General features: G+C 41.4%; 1 protein-coding gene and 1 long non-coding RNA gene across 2 annotated transcripts in view; one reads left to right on the top strand and one right to left on the bottom strand.

The window, feature by feature from the left end:
- zdhhc8b (zDHHC palmitoyltransferase 8b) overlaps window positions 1-13532 on the top strand; it is a 67604-nt gene that overhangs the window by 38591 nt on the left and 15481 nt on the right. The gene's annotated exons all lie outside the window — the stretch shown is intronic.
- Window positions 10895-13112, bottom strand: LOC307267170. The gene is made up of 3 exons (XR_013845391.1): window positions 12661-13112; window positions 11785-11850; window positions 10895-11695 (listed from the first exon to the last, which is right to left on the bottom strand). It is a non-coding gene; the product is annotated as an uncharacterized lncRNA (long non-coding RNA).

Here is a 13532-nt window from a genome sequence, read left to right as displayed (position 1 = left end):
GTGTGTGTGTGTGTGTGTGTGTGTGTGTGTGTGTGTGTGTGTGTGTGTGTGTGTGTGTGTGTGTGTGTGTGTGTGTGTGTGTGTGTGTGTGTGTGTGTGTGTGTGTGTGTGTGTGTGTGTGTGTGTGTGTGTGTGTGTGTGTGTGTGTGTGTGTGTGTGTGTGTGCCGACACTGACGCTAAACTGATTGATAAACAGTTCATTAGGCTGATGGACTCTTGTGGGGGCAGGCAAGCATCCGGCAACACAAACTGCGTTTAAAATAAAACTGGAATTTGCTGTGCCTTCCCGATAGTTTCTAATGCTGCGAGGACAATCGTTCAGAATGTGAAAATAAATACATTAATATTGGCTACTCATTAGTCACAGAAGTAGCTGAGGCTTGTTCACATTGTGACATTTTAGGTGTTAGTTAGTTAGGTGATTAAAAGGATTAGCAGGAAGGACACGCTTGAGTTGTGAAAGCCACACTGTTTGTCCATTCGCATTTAATCAGTGCTTTTTTGGAAAAGTGGCTGAGTGTTGTACCATAAATATCACCATGAACAGAAGGCGGGCAGGCAGCTGATCCACCAGTAGGCTAACTGCCAACGCTGCCCGCAGAGATGCAACATGAATGTACAGAGCGTGGTTTGAACGGGTGTGTTTGTGTGTGTGTGTGTTTTAACCTTAATTTACCAATATTATGTCTTTATCAAAGGAATTTTAAACTAATGTAAAATATAATTTTACTTATTCACAAACCATTTATCAGCAGCACCAGTCCTCGAATATTGGTATCGTGTCTGCTATACGGAACACACACATTAGTCAAACTGTAATCTGGTCTTCTACACACCATGCTACTGTGTTTGTGTGTGTGTGTGCTGTATTAAACTCTCCAGAGTATCCACATTGTGTCTGCTGCAGACTGAGAGGACTGCTCTGTTCTCTGGAGAGCAGCTTGCGTGTGTGGGTGTTTGTGTGTTTGCTTGTCCAGTCCAAAACTCAACCTCGGCTTCCTGCAGGAAGTGAGAAGAGAATTGGACTGACCTCACTGGTGTGGAAGGAGCGACTCGCAGATGGCGCACCAAGATAAAAAACCATAACAGTCATAATTGTGTCGGAGAGAGCAGGGCATTGTGTGCATGGGTGTTGTGTTTGTGTCTTGTTGTCTCTCTGTTTGTTTGTCTGGCGTCTACTCACTATATTCTTTCTTCTTGAGTACTTCATCGGGTTAAAGCTATGTTCCTTTTTATTTATCATCTACTGAGAACTAGCCTGGCAAGTAGCCCCTCTAGTCTAGAACCCATATTTTGAGGAAGACATACAGTATGTGTATGACTAGGCATTTACTGTTACAGTAGGTGAGGTTATCTCTTGCAATATCTACATTGTATTTGCCTGGATGTGAATCTATGTTTTGTATGTTACTGTCTACTTCTGTCCTTCTTGGCTAGGTCTCTCCTGGAAAATGTATTCTAATCTCAATGAGATTTAGGCATACCTGTAAATAAAGGTACAGGACATATTCTATAATAAATCAAAGGCCCCAATGTCCCCTGTACAGTGTATCCTTCAGTTTCTCACGTTAATGCCATCAGTCTTTTCAGAGCTGAATGCAACTCATTGTCCCCGTTGCATTTACTGCACCACACTGATGTCATGCTCCCAATGACCTGAAAACGGGCTACTGAGACCCTGCCTATCGCCTCTTTATAAGTCATAACTCTTGAAGCTCCCGAAAGTGGCCACACATGCAGGCCGCTGCGCTCGGAGCTTAGAATAAGAGTGGCTGGGAATGTGACACAGGGCAAGCCAACTTCTCTATAGGCATTGCTTTCCCTCCATACTTGTCTGCATGGCAACTGGGTGAGAAGCAGCCCCAAATGGGTGTCTGAAACGGCGGCATACATGTTAGCCGAATCCCCCCCCCCCGATCATCCCTCCACAAAAGCCAATAGCCAGATTAGGTTTCGTAGGCCTACACATAATGCATGTTCCAAAGTGGGGAGAGTTTAGTATGCACACACAGCCACACAACAGTTGCATTGGCAGAGCGGACTGTCTTCGCTACCGTGGTGTAAATACCCACAGATATTTACTGCACTTGTCTAGTTAAGCCTCTGTGCCTTTGGCCCCATAAGCCTCATCTATTCCAACTGACCCATGGCACAGTACTGGTTTCTAGTTTCCCACGGGGCAGCCTAAAAGAGAGGCAGCGCATGTGTCATCACCCCTCTGGGAGATTATACTACACACCAAGCCCACGCAACAGACAGTGTTTGAGAATGCATGCACATGATGGGGGGGGGGGGGGGGGAGAGGCGGGTGTTTGGGTTGCAAGTTTGTGGACACATGTCGATGCAAACTGTTTTTCTTCAGGAAACGTGATAGACATTTATGTTATTGGATTCTGAGAGCAGACAATTTGTTGGTGGTTTTAGGAGTGTGTGTGTGAGGACATTTTGGATAGAGTGCGTGTGGGTGAGAGAGAGAGAGAGAGAGATTTGTGCTTTTGTAGATTCCTTGATTCCTTATGGGGGAAATAAACAGGAAGATTAACAAAGTGTGTGGGGGGGAGAGTGCATATAACACAGACATTTAGTAGGAGGATAAAGGAAAGAAAGGTGACGCCAACACCCTCCCCTCGGCACACACATACACACACACACACACACACACACACACACATACATACACATACACACACACACTAACACATTGCTCTCCCATATGGAAATATTTACTTTATCGCCAAGTGAGATCCACATTTAAAAAAAATCTGCTCTGACAAAATGCAGGTTTAAGAGGAAATTCTGCAGTGAGTGTGAATGAAATGTTTTTTTCGTAAGTCAAATCATTTCAGTTGAATAACCAATCATCACACTTTTTTTTATTTTTTTTTAATAATAGACTTCAACCATTTTCTTGGCCTCAAAGGTACGTTATGTGTCTGCTGTAAACATAGCTGTGGAATGAAACTGTTCATTTGAACATGAGCCTCAGGTACGGAGCCAGGCAGTGATTGCAATAGTATCAATGCTCGCCGGGCTTATTTATAGTGTGATGTAATTGAGTGTGGTAAGCTAGTTAGACTACATTATGTTGCTGAGAGAAATGGAAACGGTTCTCTTCGTGGCACCGCTTTCTTGCTATCCTCTTTCTTCAGACAGTAATAACAGGGTTATGATTGTGTAAATTACAAAAGGGCAGCATTTGGGTAGAAAGGGGGGTCGGGGGGGGTGGGGGGGGAGGTTATATGCAGTTATGAAAATGTTCATTCCATTGAGCTCTGAGCTGAAATGCAGATTGGTCTCTCTCCTCTGAGCTGTTGTGTCAGAGTCAAGTCAAAACGTTCCTCGAGGCTGTCCCCTCACCAGTTTCCCCATCTGTCTGTTCATGCATAATAGACACACCTTTTACCAAGAAAAAACTCACCAGAAGCAAATGATTATTCCCATCAAAGTATTAGAGGGGGTCCACTAAGTAGAACATCAATAAAAAATTCAAATTTGCATCTAAAATGTCAAACATTTACCCCCAAGCTTTCAAATACAAGGATTTGCTGCTTTAAAAAAATATATATATATATATCACTATTAATTGCATGAGTTTTTTAAACTGTTTATTGGAGAAAACAATCAATTACAAAATGTTGCTCTGGGAACCTTTGGACTAAAGGATTCATTTAGATTCATGTTGTGCCCTCAATGACAATATACAACTCTTCCTACAAATCGTGTTGTTGTCCTGTTTGTGGGAGAGAGAAAAAAAACCCATAGCTATCCGTAATGAATAACTTGGTACTCGAGAAGATTAATTTCATGATACCCAGTCAAATCTGTACAGCTCTGCCTACCAGTCTGACCTGCTCCGATACACGCCTCCCTCCAGCAAACATCAACGCAGCTTTCAACAGGCTTGCCGCTGTGTGTGGAATACCAAATGCACTGTGTGTGTGTGTGAACGCAGAGCCTCAGGGATGTGTTTGTGTTGGAGATTGTCAGGTCCCGGGGAAGTTGGCAAAGGCGGGTTGATGCTGACGTTAATGGAGTAAAATAGTTTTGACAGAGTAGGGATGAGGTTCGCATATAATGGAGAATATCCTCAGCAGGTCTTCAGCTTACTATTCATCATAGGCCTGGTGGGACCAAATGTTAAAAAGATTTATGCAGATCAGGACTGACACCTCATAATAGAACTTTCATCTTCATTTACTCAGAGAATATAATTCACTTTTCTTTTTCTTTTTTCTTTCTTTTTTTAAACAATAACTCACTTCCTGGAAGGGGAAGGACTCACAACAGATTCTGGATCAGTGGGCCTCACCAGGCGGTATACGCAGGAGAACAGGCCTCCCATCTACATCCCATTAGGTTCAGTGTTAATGAACTAATCAATGGTGCAGCGTTCTCACAGTGTGCTGAACACTTTACTGTAAAGTGTTCCCAGTGGCCCGCCAGCATACAGGTGTCCTTCATGCTCACAAGCACTACAGCCTGTAATGGCTTGATATTTCTGATCCCTGTAATGTGTGATATATTGTTCCTATAGCGGGTATGTCTGTACCATTTGATTGACAAGAAACACTGGATATTTCTGCAGAATATACTGTCCTGTACTGAAGTTGTTCATTAAACTGCATTATAATCCTCATAGTGGCAGTGGACATCATAGGTAGTATCATAGTGTTTGTGAAAAGGGAATTAAACAGTAATCTTGTGAGCACTATTATCAGATGGTTGCTATTTAACTTGGGTATTAACTGGGATTAGTTTCTATTCATTTATTTTAATAATCTACTTCTTGTCCTGTCTCCTACTAGTTAGCACTATTGTATTTGATACTTGAGTGTAACTTAATAGCAGGCCGAAAAGCAGAGTTTGACTGCCTTCTCTGGTCAAATGTGCTGACACACTCTCAACTACACTTCTGCATGGCTGCAGCAAGAAAAGAAGTTCAAGCACTTCAGCAAGTGAGCTGAAAAATATAACTTGTGTTGAGAGGCTTTTTTTGGAATAGTACTAACAATGATTTCATACAGATGATGTGGTACTGTATTCAAATTGTATTGTACTATGTCTGACGCTGATCTTTGTAAAGTGTGAGAGATTAGCTCCCTCGAGGATGATGTCAAGAGGGTTATCTTGGCTTGGAGTTGGTTGCAGAAAGCCTACAGTACAGACGTGGGGTGCGGATTTTGAAAGATGTGGGCAGCCGGGAATTAATTAATTATGCTAATGGTTGATTTATGGTTTATGACTATTTTGGAGACACTGCGTCAGAATATTTTAGCCTCTGCTGCTGAAATGTAGATAATGTTTAAGTTTAATTTGTGTTTGTGTGAGTTCCACATTTTTATGGATTCGGAATACTAAATAGTAAAATTCCCCTTTTTATAGAAAAACTATATAGTAGCACGCCAATGAAATATGCTGCATCTTACCAAGCAGGCAAACCATTATTGAAACGAAGAAACACTGATAGCGCCCGATGAATGACGCTCACTGACATGAATATCACTGTGCGGCAGACCTGCATTCAGCTCCTGAGTGAATCCGACGCATGTTGGTCCATCTCCCTCTAAATTCACAAAGACTGACATCTGGTGAAAATGTCTAACGTAAAAAGAAAAGAGCTATGCAGTGCCAGAAGGATTGACTCAGATTTCTCTTTGATGGTTGTTCAGACTCTGCCCTTCAACCGCCCCCCCCCCTCCCCCCCTCTTTTCCCAGAGCCACTAAAAGAACAGATAAGAGTAACTTCAAAGGCAAGGCTGCTTTTTTTTCTGCTGTAATCCTAAAGCAGGCAAATGAAGGACAGAAAGATTTGAGTAGCCAAATTGCTTTGGGGTGTGTGAGCGAGCATGATGTAAAAAGGCTTTCCATGGTAGATGACGTGATTGATTATTGCGGCCCTATTTCAAGCTATGGTTGCTCCAACGAACCAAATCCTATACTATACCTTAAAATCTTCATGAACTTCTTCATCAAGTGTTTACATCCCTCCCATAGGTTTTCCACTGCAGCGGGATTAGAGGCTTCATTTTAAAGTGTTCCTCCTAGAGTTTGTTTAATCAACAGACTCAACCGTATGTGTTTTTCAGATTGGCTTGCACTCAGCTAGGTTTGTAAGATAGGATTTGTGTCCAGGCTTTTTTTTTTGTATCCCCCTGAGAGGCAGCTGGGTTATCATGACTGGAAAGCCGGGTGTTTTCTCTAATCTTAATACACAAACCCCTACTGCTTCAGTGACAGACAAACCTACGAGATACCCTTGGTTAAGATTCTGTCTTTCAGTTCCTGAGCCAGCACTGGATGACGCGAAGTCTGTGTGTGTGTGTGTGTGTGTGTGTGTGTGTGTGTGTGTGTGTGTGTGTGTGTGTGTGTGTGTGTGTGTGTGTGTGTGTGTGTGTGTGTGTGTGTGTGTGTGTGTGTGTGTGTGTGTGTGTGTGTGTGTGTGTGTGTGTGTGTGTGTGTGTGTGTGTGTGTGTGTGTGTGTGAGATTTATGATTTACTATGTCTCAGGGGTGGATATCAGATACAGATTTGCTGTTATCCACAAATAACCGCTTCACAACGAGTGGGTCTAAGCTGTAGCTTAGATCAGTGGTTTTCAAACTGTGGGGCGTGCGGGGTTATGGCAGGGGGGGGGGGCGCGGATGAATATGTGAAAGCTGAAATTTGTTCTCTGAGGGGGGGGGGGCTCACTCTCTCACACTTTGAAAACCCCTGGCTTAGATGAAACTGATCCCATTGTGTTATGTTTGCATCAAAAGGGATTCCTTATGAATGTTTAAAAAACAGCGTTTTACTGCTAAGTCTCAGTCACAACCATAGGTCACAAGATGATCAGAAAATGGAAGGGAAGGTGGGGGCGCCCTTAGCTCAGTTGGTAGGGCGTACCCCCAATGGGCCTCGGCCAGCAGCAGACCCGGGTTCGATTCCAGCCCGCGGTCGTTCTCTGCATGTCACTCCCCTCTCTGCCCCATTTCATCTCTGTCTCTACACTATCAATAAAGCATAAAAATGCCAACAAAAAAAAACATCTTTAAAATGGAAGGAAAGGCAACAATACGATAAAGCTCTAGAAATGTTTGTATAGCTAGCGACGCAGAAAATGAGAGCCGTGAGAGTCAATCAGAGCATTACATTTGCAGGCCCTGAAGCCAAACCAATGAGCTGAGCAACGTTAAAATGTTCTGTGGAAGCTGAGCTGAAATGCAGTTGTGTAATCAGTCTGTGTATGTATGCATCTCTACGAGCAACACCTTTGACATTATACAGTCATTTGATAAATTGATTATACTGTATATTGTGAAGAATGTAGGAATAACAAAGCAGATTGCAGAATACCTCAGTTGATTATAATCAACAATGAAACTAAATGTTTGACAACATGCTGTTTTTATTCATGTTTATTTTCATTTGTAATCATTTACAGTAGAGTATAGCGGAGGAATATTGACAAGGCAAGTCATGCTTTGTTGCAATTGCTTTAATTGAGTGCATTTGATTGAAGTTGCATTTAATCCTCAACCTGTATAAAATATCCAATCATAAGCATAAGGCACTCGGGATAAGATGTCTACCTAAACACACTCATATTTAAATAGGGAAAGCTGCAGAACTAGAAACAAAACCTGATTTTCCATTTTCACGATGCTAATGTAAGAAGATAAGGTGAAAGGTGGTGTGGAGCATTCTGCCTCATATTGATTGGACTAAGGGGTTAGTGAGGAGACAGCCTGTGCTGCAAGCTGTGGATTACTCCTCTTTAATCCCTCGTCTTTTTTACCTTGCCTCTCTGCCTTGTTTCAGGCCCGGGAGAGGAAACGTGACTTTCATTTCCTGTATTCCTCTGAATGAATGTTATCTCTACACCCCCAATCGGGACAGTGTGCTGGAAATGTACAGGAGGTTTTTTTCAGCTGATTTTTTTCCGAGTGCTGATTGGCTGCAGGGTGCCCCCTTCGTTACCTCTCTCCAGATCCTGTTTGCCTGCGCTTTTAATTAGCACAGAGAATCCGGCCCTTCTTTCCACTTTGGCCAGCCTCAGGATTTTAAGCAAGGACACGACCAACCTCATTACATTACTGCGCATTTGGCAGCACCACACCTACAGCTTTACAAACTTGGTCCAAACTTTTTGACAAGCGGTTGGGGGGGGGGGGGGGATTTTCTGCTCCAGTTAGAGTATCATGGTTACACAAGCCGTAAATGTGGCTTGTAAACAGTGTTGATAAGTGCTCTGTGGTTCTTTGTTACTCCTACACAATTAACCAATGCCTGGCCTTAATCAGGCTTTTTTTTTTTTACTCAGTCACATTTTCCTCCCACTCCGTCTGCTGCTCCCGAGCTCCTAAAATGGTTGCTGTCAGCCACACTACATTGTTTTCCATCTCTCAGGCTCAACTGTATCTGTGGGCAAAACACACAATCCTTTGACAGGCGGGTAAATTGAGATTGTGTAAGACGGTGAAGCTTTATGTTATAGCTTTTCTTTGATCAAATCTTGAAGTGTTTGTACCTTGTCTACTCGCTGCCAAAGCTGTGTTGACAGAGCACGGTACCATTCACTATACTGTCCCCTGTGTCAATTGCAATTCCATTGAACTGTGCTTTGAAGTTGCTTTCTTGCAAAAGGAAATAAGTACCATGAAATAATAGACTGAACTGTATTAAGAGAATGAGCAGCACCAACAAAATGACCAAACCAAGCTGATTTTGGATTGAAATGCAAAGCACAAGTTATTATAAATAGTGGCACATTCAAGGCTTACAATAATGGTTGTGGTCCAAATCGGATTTTCTTCCTAATTCTCAAACTAGAAAACTTCTCACTCCATCATCCTCAATCCATTCTGCCAAATTGAATCACGTCCAATATTTAGTTCAGAGTATATCAACAGTATACCCAAGAGTCTACAGCCATGCAAGCGGCACTGTGGAGGCTGTTCTTTGGCAAAGTGCTGTTTTAAGTGACGATGCTAAAACATTGATATGTATCTGGTAAAATGACACATTTGATATTTAGCACGTAAAAACTAACACCACAACCATGTCAACCAAAATCACGAATGTTTACAATGAGGTTGCACTATAGAAAAGAAAAAATGTGATATAAAATTGTAATCCACCCCAATAGCTGTAAAGATATTTCAGTGGGATAGAAGAAAGGGTGGAATGGCATTACGATTTTTGCTGAAAATCCTAAAAATATATGATATGATGATTATAGGCTTGGTGCATCCTATGAAGGTATATGTGGTGCATAAGTCTTTAGCACATGTAACTGCAGATTTCGAATGCGTAAACTGAAGTCACAAATGTGTAACAGTAGATTTGAAGTCGTAAATATTTGTTTTGCATGTGTACTCCAAAGTCACAAATGTGTAACAGTAAATTTGAAGTCGTAAATATTTTTTCTACCATTGTGGACACAAAATAGGGGCTACGAGTTCACAAATCGTTGTTACGGGTGCACAGATCCTATCCTGTGCATCGCAACTTCAAAGAGTTATGCGATTGACACTTTTGCTACAATCATTGCAGCACAGTTGGTGCAAAACACATTTGCACACCCGTGTTTCATAATGTGAGAACATGCCCAAAATTTGTGCATTCGTAAACCCAAATGTGAACTAACGCATCAGAAGTTGCACATCTGTGAAAAATGTCCTCACAAATAAAATTATATCGAGCACAGCATTTTAATGAGCGAGCACAAATCCATCGATACAACTGCTCGAATCTGTTCCTACAAGTCTAAACTGAGGGTTTTCTCTGCTCGAATCTGCTCCTGCAAGTCTCAGCAGTGGGTTTTTTGCAGGTAGATTTGCACCACGTCCAGCTGCTATGTTTGGTGCAAAAGTATTTCGTACCTGTAGAACAGAGTTGTATCCGTAGAAGGTGGGCGGGACAACATTGTCGTATCATCCAATGAAAACGCCGGTTGGGACCTGTGACGTCAGCATGTGAACAGACTGAGGGCCTGTTTCCGTCGTCTCCCTCATATGTCCATGGCTGGTCCATGGTCGTCTCTTTTCACCAGAAAATGTAGGAAATGTAATAATAAGGGAATTGAATAAGAGGGAACTACAGCGGAGCCTTATGCCAGTAGTGAAAGTCATAAACAAGTTTACTTTAGCAGATATAAGGGCCAGCGTCGACGTCAGTTAACGTCTGCTGTGTGATTGGCACTGGTGTAACTGTTTAAACCTGCTGTTTTTCTCTTTAAAACCTTTACATTTTAATAAAAGTAGTTTTATTAAATAGAGAATGAATTTCCATTATATATTTTTTTAACCTTTATTTATACAGGTATATCCCATCGAGTCCGAAGACTCTTTTGCAAGGGAGACCTGTTCCCATTTACACGTTACCATTCACACACATTCATACACCGATAGCAGGTTAACTATCGACAATAGTTTATTGTCCCGCAGCCGCTGTCAAGGCTCCTGGCTGTTAAAACTATCTATGGTTAAAAGTTAAAACACACCACACGCAGGGGGTGAGGAGGACGTTGCAGGCATTGAGGACCAAAGTAAATAAAGTAGGCCTACATATCTTGCTGCAGAGTATTCAGCAAGTATCTAAATCCAGAAATATGCTTATAAATCATACACTTAGTCTTCTAAATGTAGTAAGCTTAATTAATTTAAACGTGTGAATAGTGAAGTGAATAAGTAACCTACTCTACAAGGCAATAGAAAAGTATAGAGGACACATTAAAACTGAATTGGAATAATTGTTCCTCTATCTCACATTTTCCATGTGAAATTATCACTACTTGTATCACAAACTGATAATTAGATGATCAGGTTTAACTGTGTGCTTATCCCCAGACAGTTCTGCTATACACCTTACCTCATGTGACGTGTCCAGAAGAACAGGGTACAAAGCTTCATATAACCTCATTTCAGTGATTACTTTAATTAATCACAATCACAAAGTGTCACACCATAACATTTTATGCAGTTTAGAACATGTTAATTCAGATCACGTGCTGCATTAATAAGTAGGTCTGCATGCTGCTAAAGCAAGACTAATAAATGCCCTATATCAATTATATTTATGATTTGCAGTTATCACATCAAAGCACAATCAGTACAAATGTATAGTAAAAGCTTACCCCACAAACAAATCACAAGATTTGGACTTTTTAAAATATTTGTGGATTTACTAAACATATACATACGGTCAAAATGAAAAATACAAATCAACCAGTTTAAAACTATAATGCACTCACAATTGCATACCTCCAAGTAAAGTTGTGTATGGCGTTATTTTATTAAGAGAAAATGAACAAAATACCCAAAATGCTCTGGCATGTGCCGGAACAAGACTTTATAAAACAAAACATAAAACTAGTAACTTAGTCCTTGGTCTGTAGCCCAACTGTTTACCATATTTAATCAAAATCTCCCCTACCTTTTTAATATGTCAAACAAATAAACATGACTGAGTATGTCACCTCATTTACTGCAATCAATATGATTATGAATTGAGTATGATCTGACTTTGTCTAGATTTATAATAATCACAATCTAAAAACTGAAAACAAATTGTGTGTAGAGTGTAGAGTCAGACTGATGTGCTGTGACTGCCAGGTGAGTTCCACGCTGCTCCATCTTCGGAGATCTTCTCAAGGCAGCAGGAGCAGTGAAGTCTTCAGTTATCTGGAGTGTCCTTCCCTCAGCAATGCATACACTGGGGACGGAAACAATTGTTAGATCCCATTAGTGATGTTATAGTAAACACATGACGGATAATAGTTAGGACTGACTGTAGCTGCTCACTGTACAATGGCTTCTCCCTGACAGGGTGGAAATCCCAGACACTTGTGCAGGACAGCCAAGATGAGTCTGTGGAAAAGCAGATTGTGCCATTCAGATGTTAAGATAATGTCACAAAGCTAAAAACTAATCAATATAGTTTATTATAACAGCCCTGCAATTCATTCTCTTCGTGGGGGGTATCTTGTCATTAGTGACTTTTAAAATTAGTTGTAAATGTTTTTTTTCAGGCTGGAAAAACAGATATAAAATATGATTTAAACACGATGGAGCTGCACAATTAAAAAAAAATCCTTTGCATAATGGGACGCTTGTCTACCTGTTTTTATTCAGAAACAGCAACATGATGTTGAGACGGGCTGAGCAGAATAGTATACTGCTCACATGTGTTTATTTGGATCTTCATAGCCACTATTAAGACAGAAAACGCTCTATATGAGGTCGACACATGCTAACATTACATCCTGATGTAAAACTAGTAGGCTATGTATGAAGGTGCCGATGTCCCAGAAAAGCAGACATACAGACACGCTGATTATTATTATAGCAACAAGACTCCAGTATTCAGCTGACTCATATTTCCCTGGCTAGCGCCGGGATTATTTTAACTGATTAACGGAAGGATTCATTGGTCAGCCTTCTTATTTTACGTTAACAGTTAATTATTAACATCCTTAGAAGTGACCAAATGCCTTAAAAAACGGTACATCCTTTAAAAGAATATGCTAACGAACATTAGCTGTTATACCCATTATGACTTGTTAGCTAGTGGTTAGCTATGCTGCCTGCAATACATTATAACCACACGTTGCTTCTCATCATTGAACGTATTATACCGACCAACTTTGAAGTTTAAAAACATAAGAAAACCAGACTTACAGTTCATAGTTTCCGTGGGATGGCTCCGTGTCCTGTAGGCTCTAGCTAAACCCTAGGTCTGTGTCCGACCGTGTGTCCGTGACCGTCAGTCCAGACACTGCTGCGGCTCCGGACAGAGATTGTGAAGCAGCTCAATTGTTTATTAAACCACCGCAGGTCCTGGTGTTTAATGGGTATCCCCTCCTCAACGTCACCGTGTCACATAATAAGCCTCCTGTCCTGTCTAAAATGATCGGGAAACCACCTCAAAGCTAGCTAACGCGGCTTATTTACTGTTACAGACACCTTGGACTACTTTTCCTCAAAGGCTGGAGTACATATAATGTAATTCTCCATTACTTAAAAAATGCAATGTAAAACTACAGAAAAAGAGTTCAATTCACTACTACCTACTACTTCGCATTAGTTTGATAGTTGTTGTTGCTCATTTAGTCATTTCCTACAATTTCTGGTGAAAAGGGACGAAGGAAAAAGGCTTTTCCTCCGTTTGTTCACATGCTGACGTCACGGGTCCCAACCGGCGCTTTCATTGGATGATGCGACAATGTTGTCCCGCCCACCTTCTACGGATACAAATCTGTTCTACGCATACGAAACACTTTTGCACCACATTTACCACCTGGGCGTGGTGCAAATCTACCTGCAAAAAAACCCACAGCCGAGACTTGCAGGAGCAGATTCGAGCAGAGAAAACCCTCAGCTGAGACTTGTAGGAACAGATTTGTTCAGTTGTATCATCGATTTGTGCTCGCTCATTAAAATGCTGTGCTCGATATCATTTTATTTGAGAGGACATTTTTCACAGATGTGCAACTTCTGATGCGTTAGTTCACATTTGGGTTTACGAATGCACAAATTGGGGGCATGTTCTC

Source organism: Ammodytes marinus (genome assembly GCF_949987685.1).
Source record: "Ammodytes marinus genome assembly, chromosome: 2".
NCBI lineage: Eukaryota > Metazoa > Chordata > Actinopteri > Uranoscopiformes > Ammodytidae > Ammodytes > Ammodytes marinus.
Note: the sequence above shows the minus strand (reverse complement) of the source record. Positions and strands in the feature narration are given on the sequence as shown.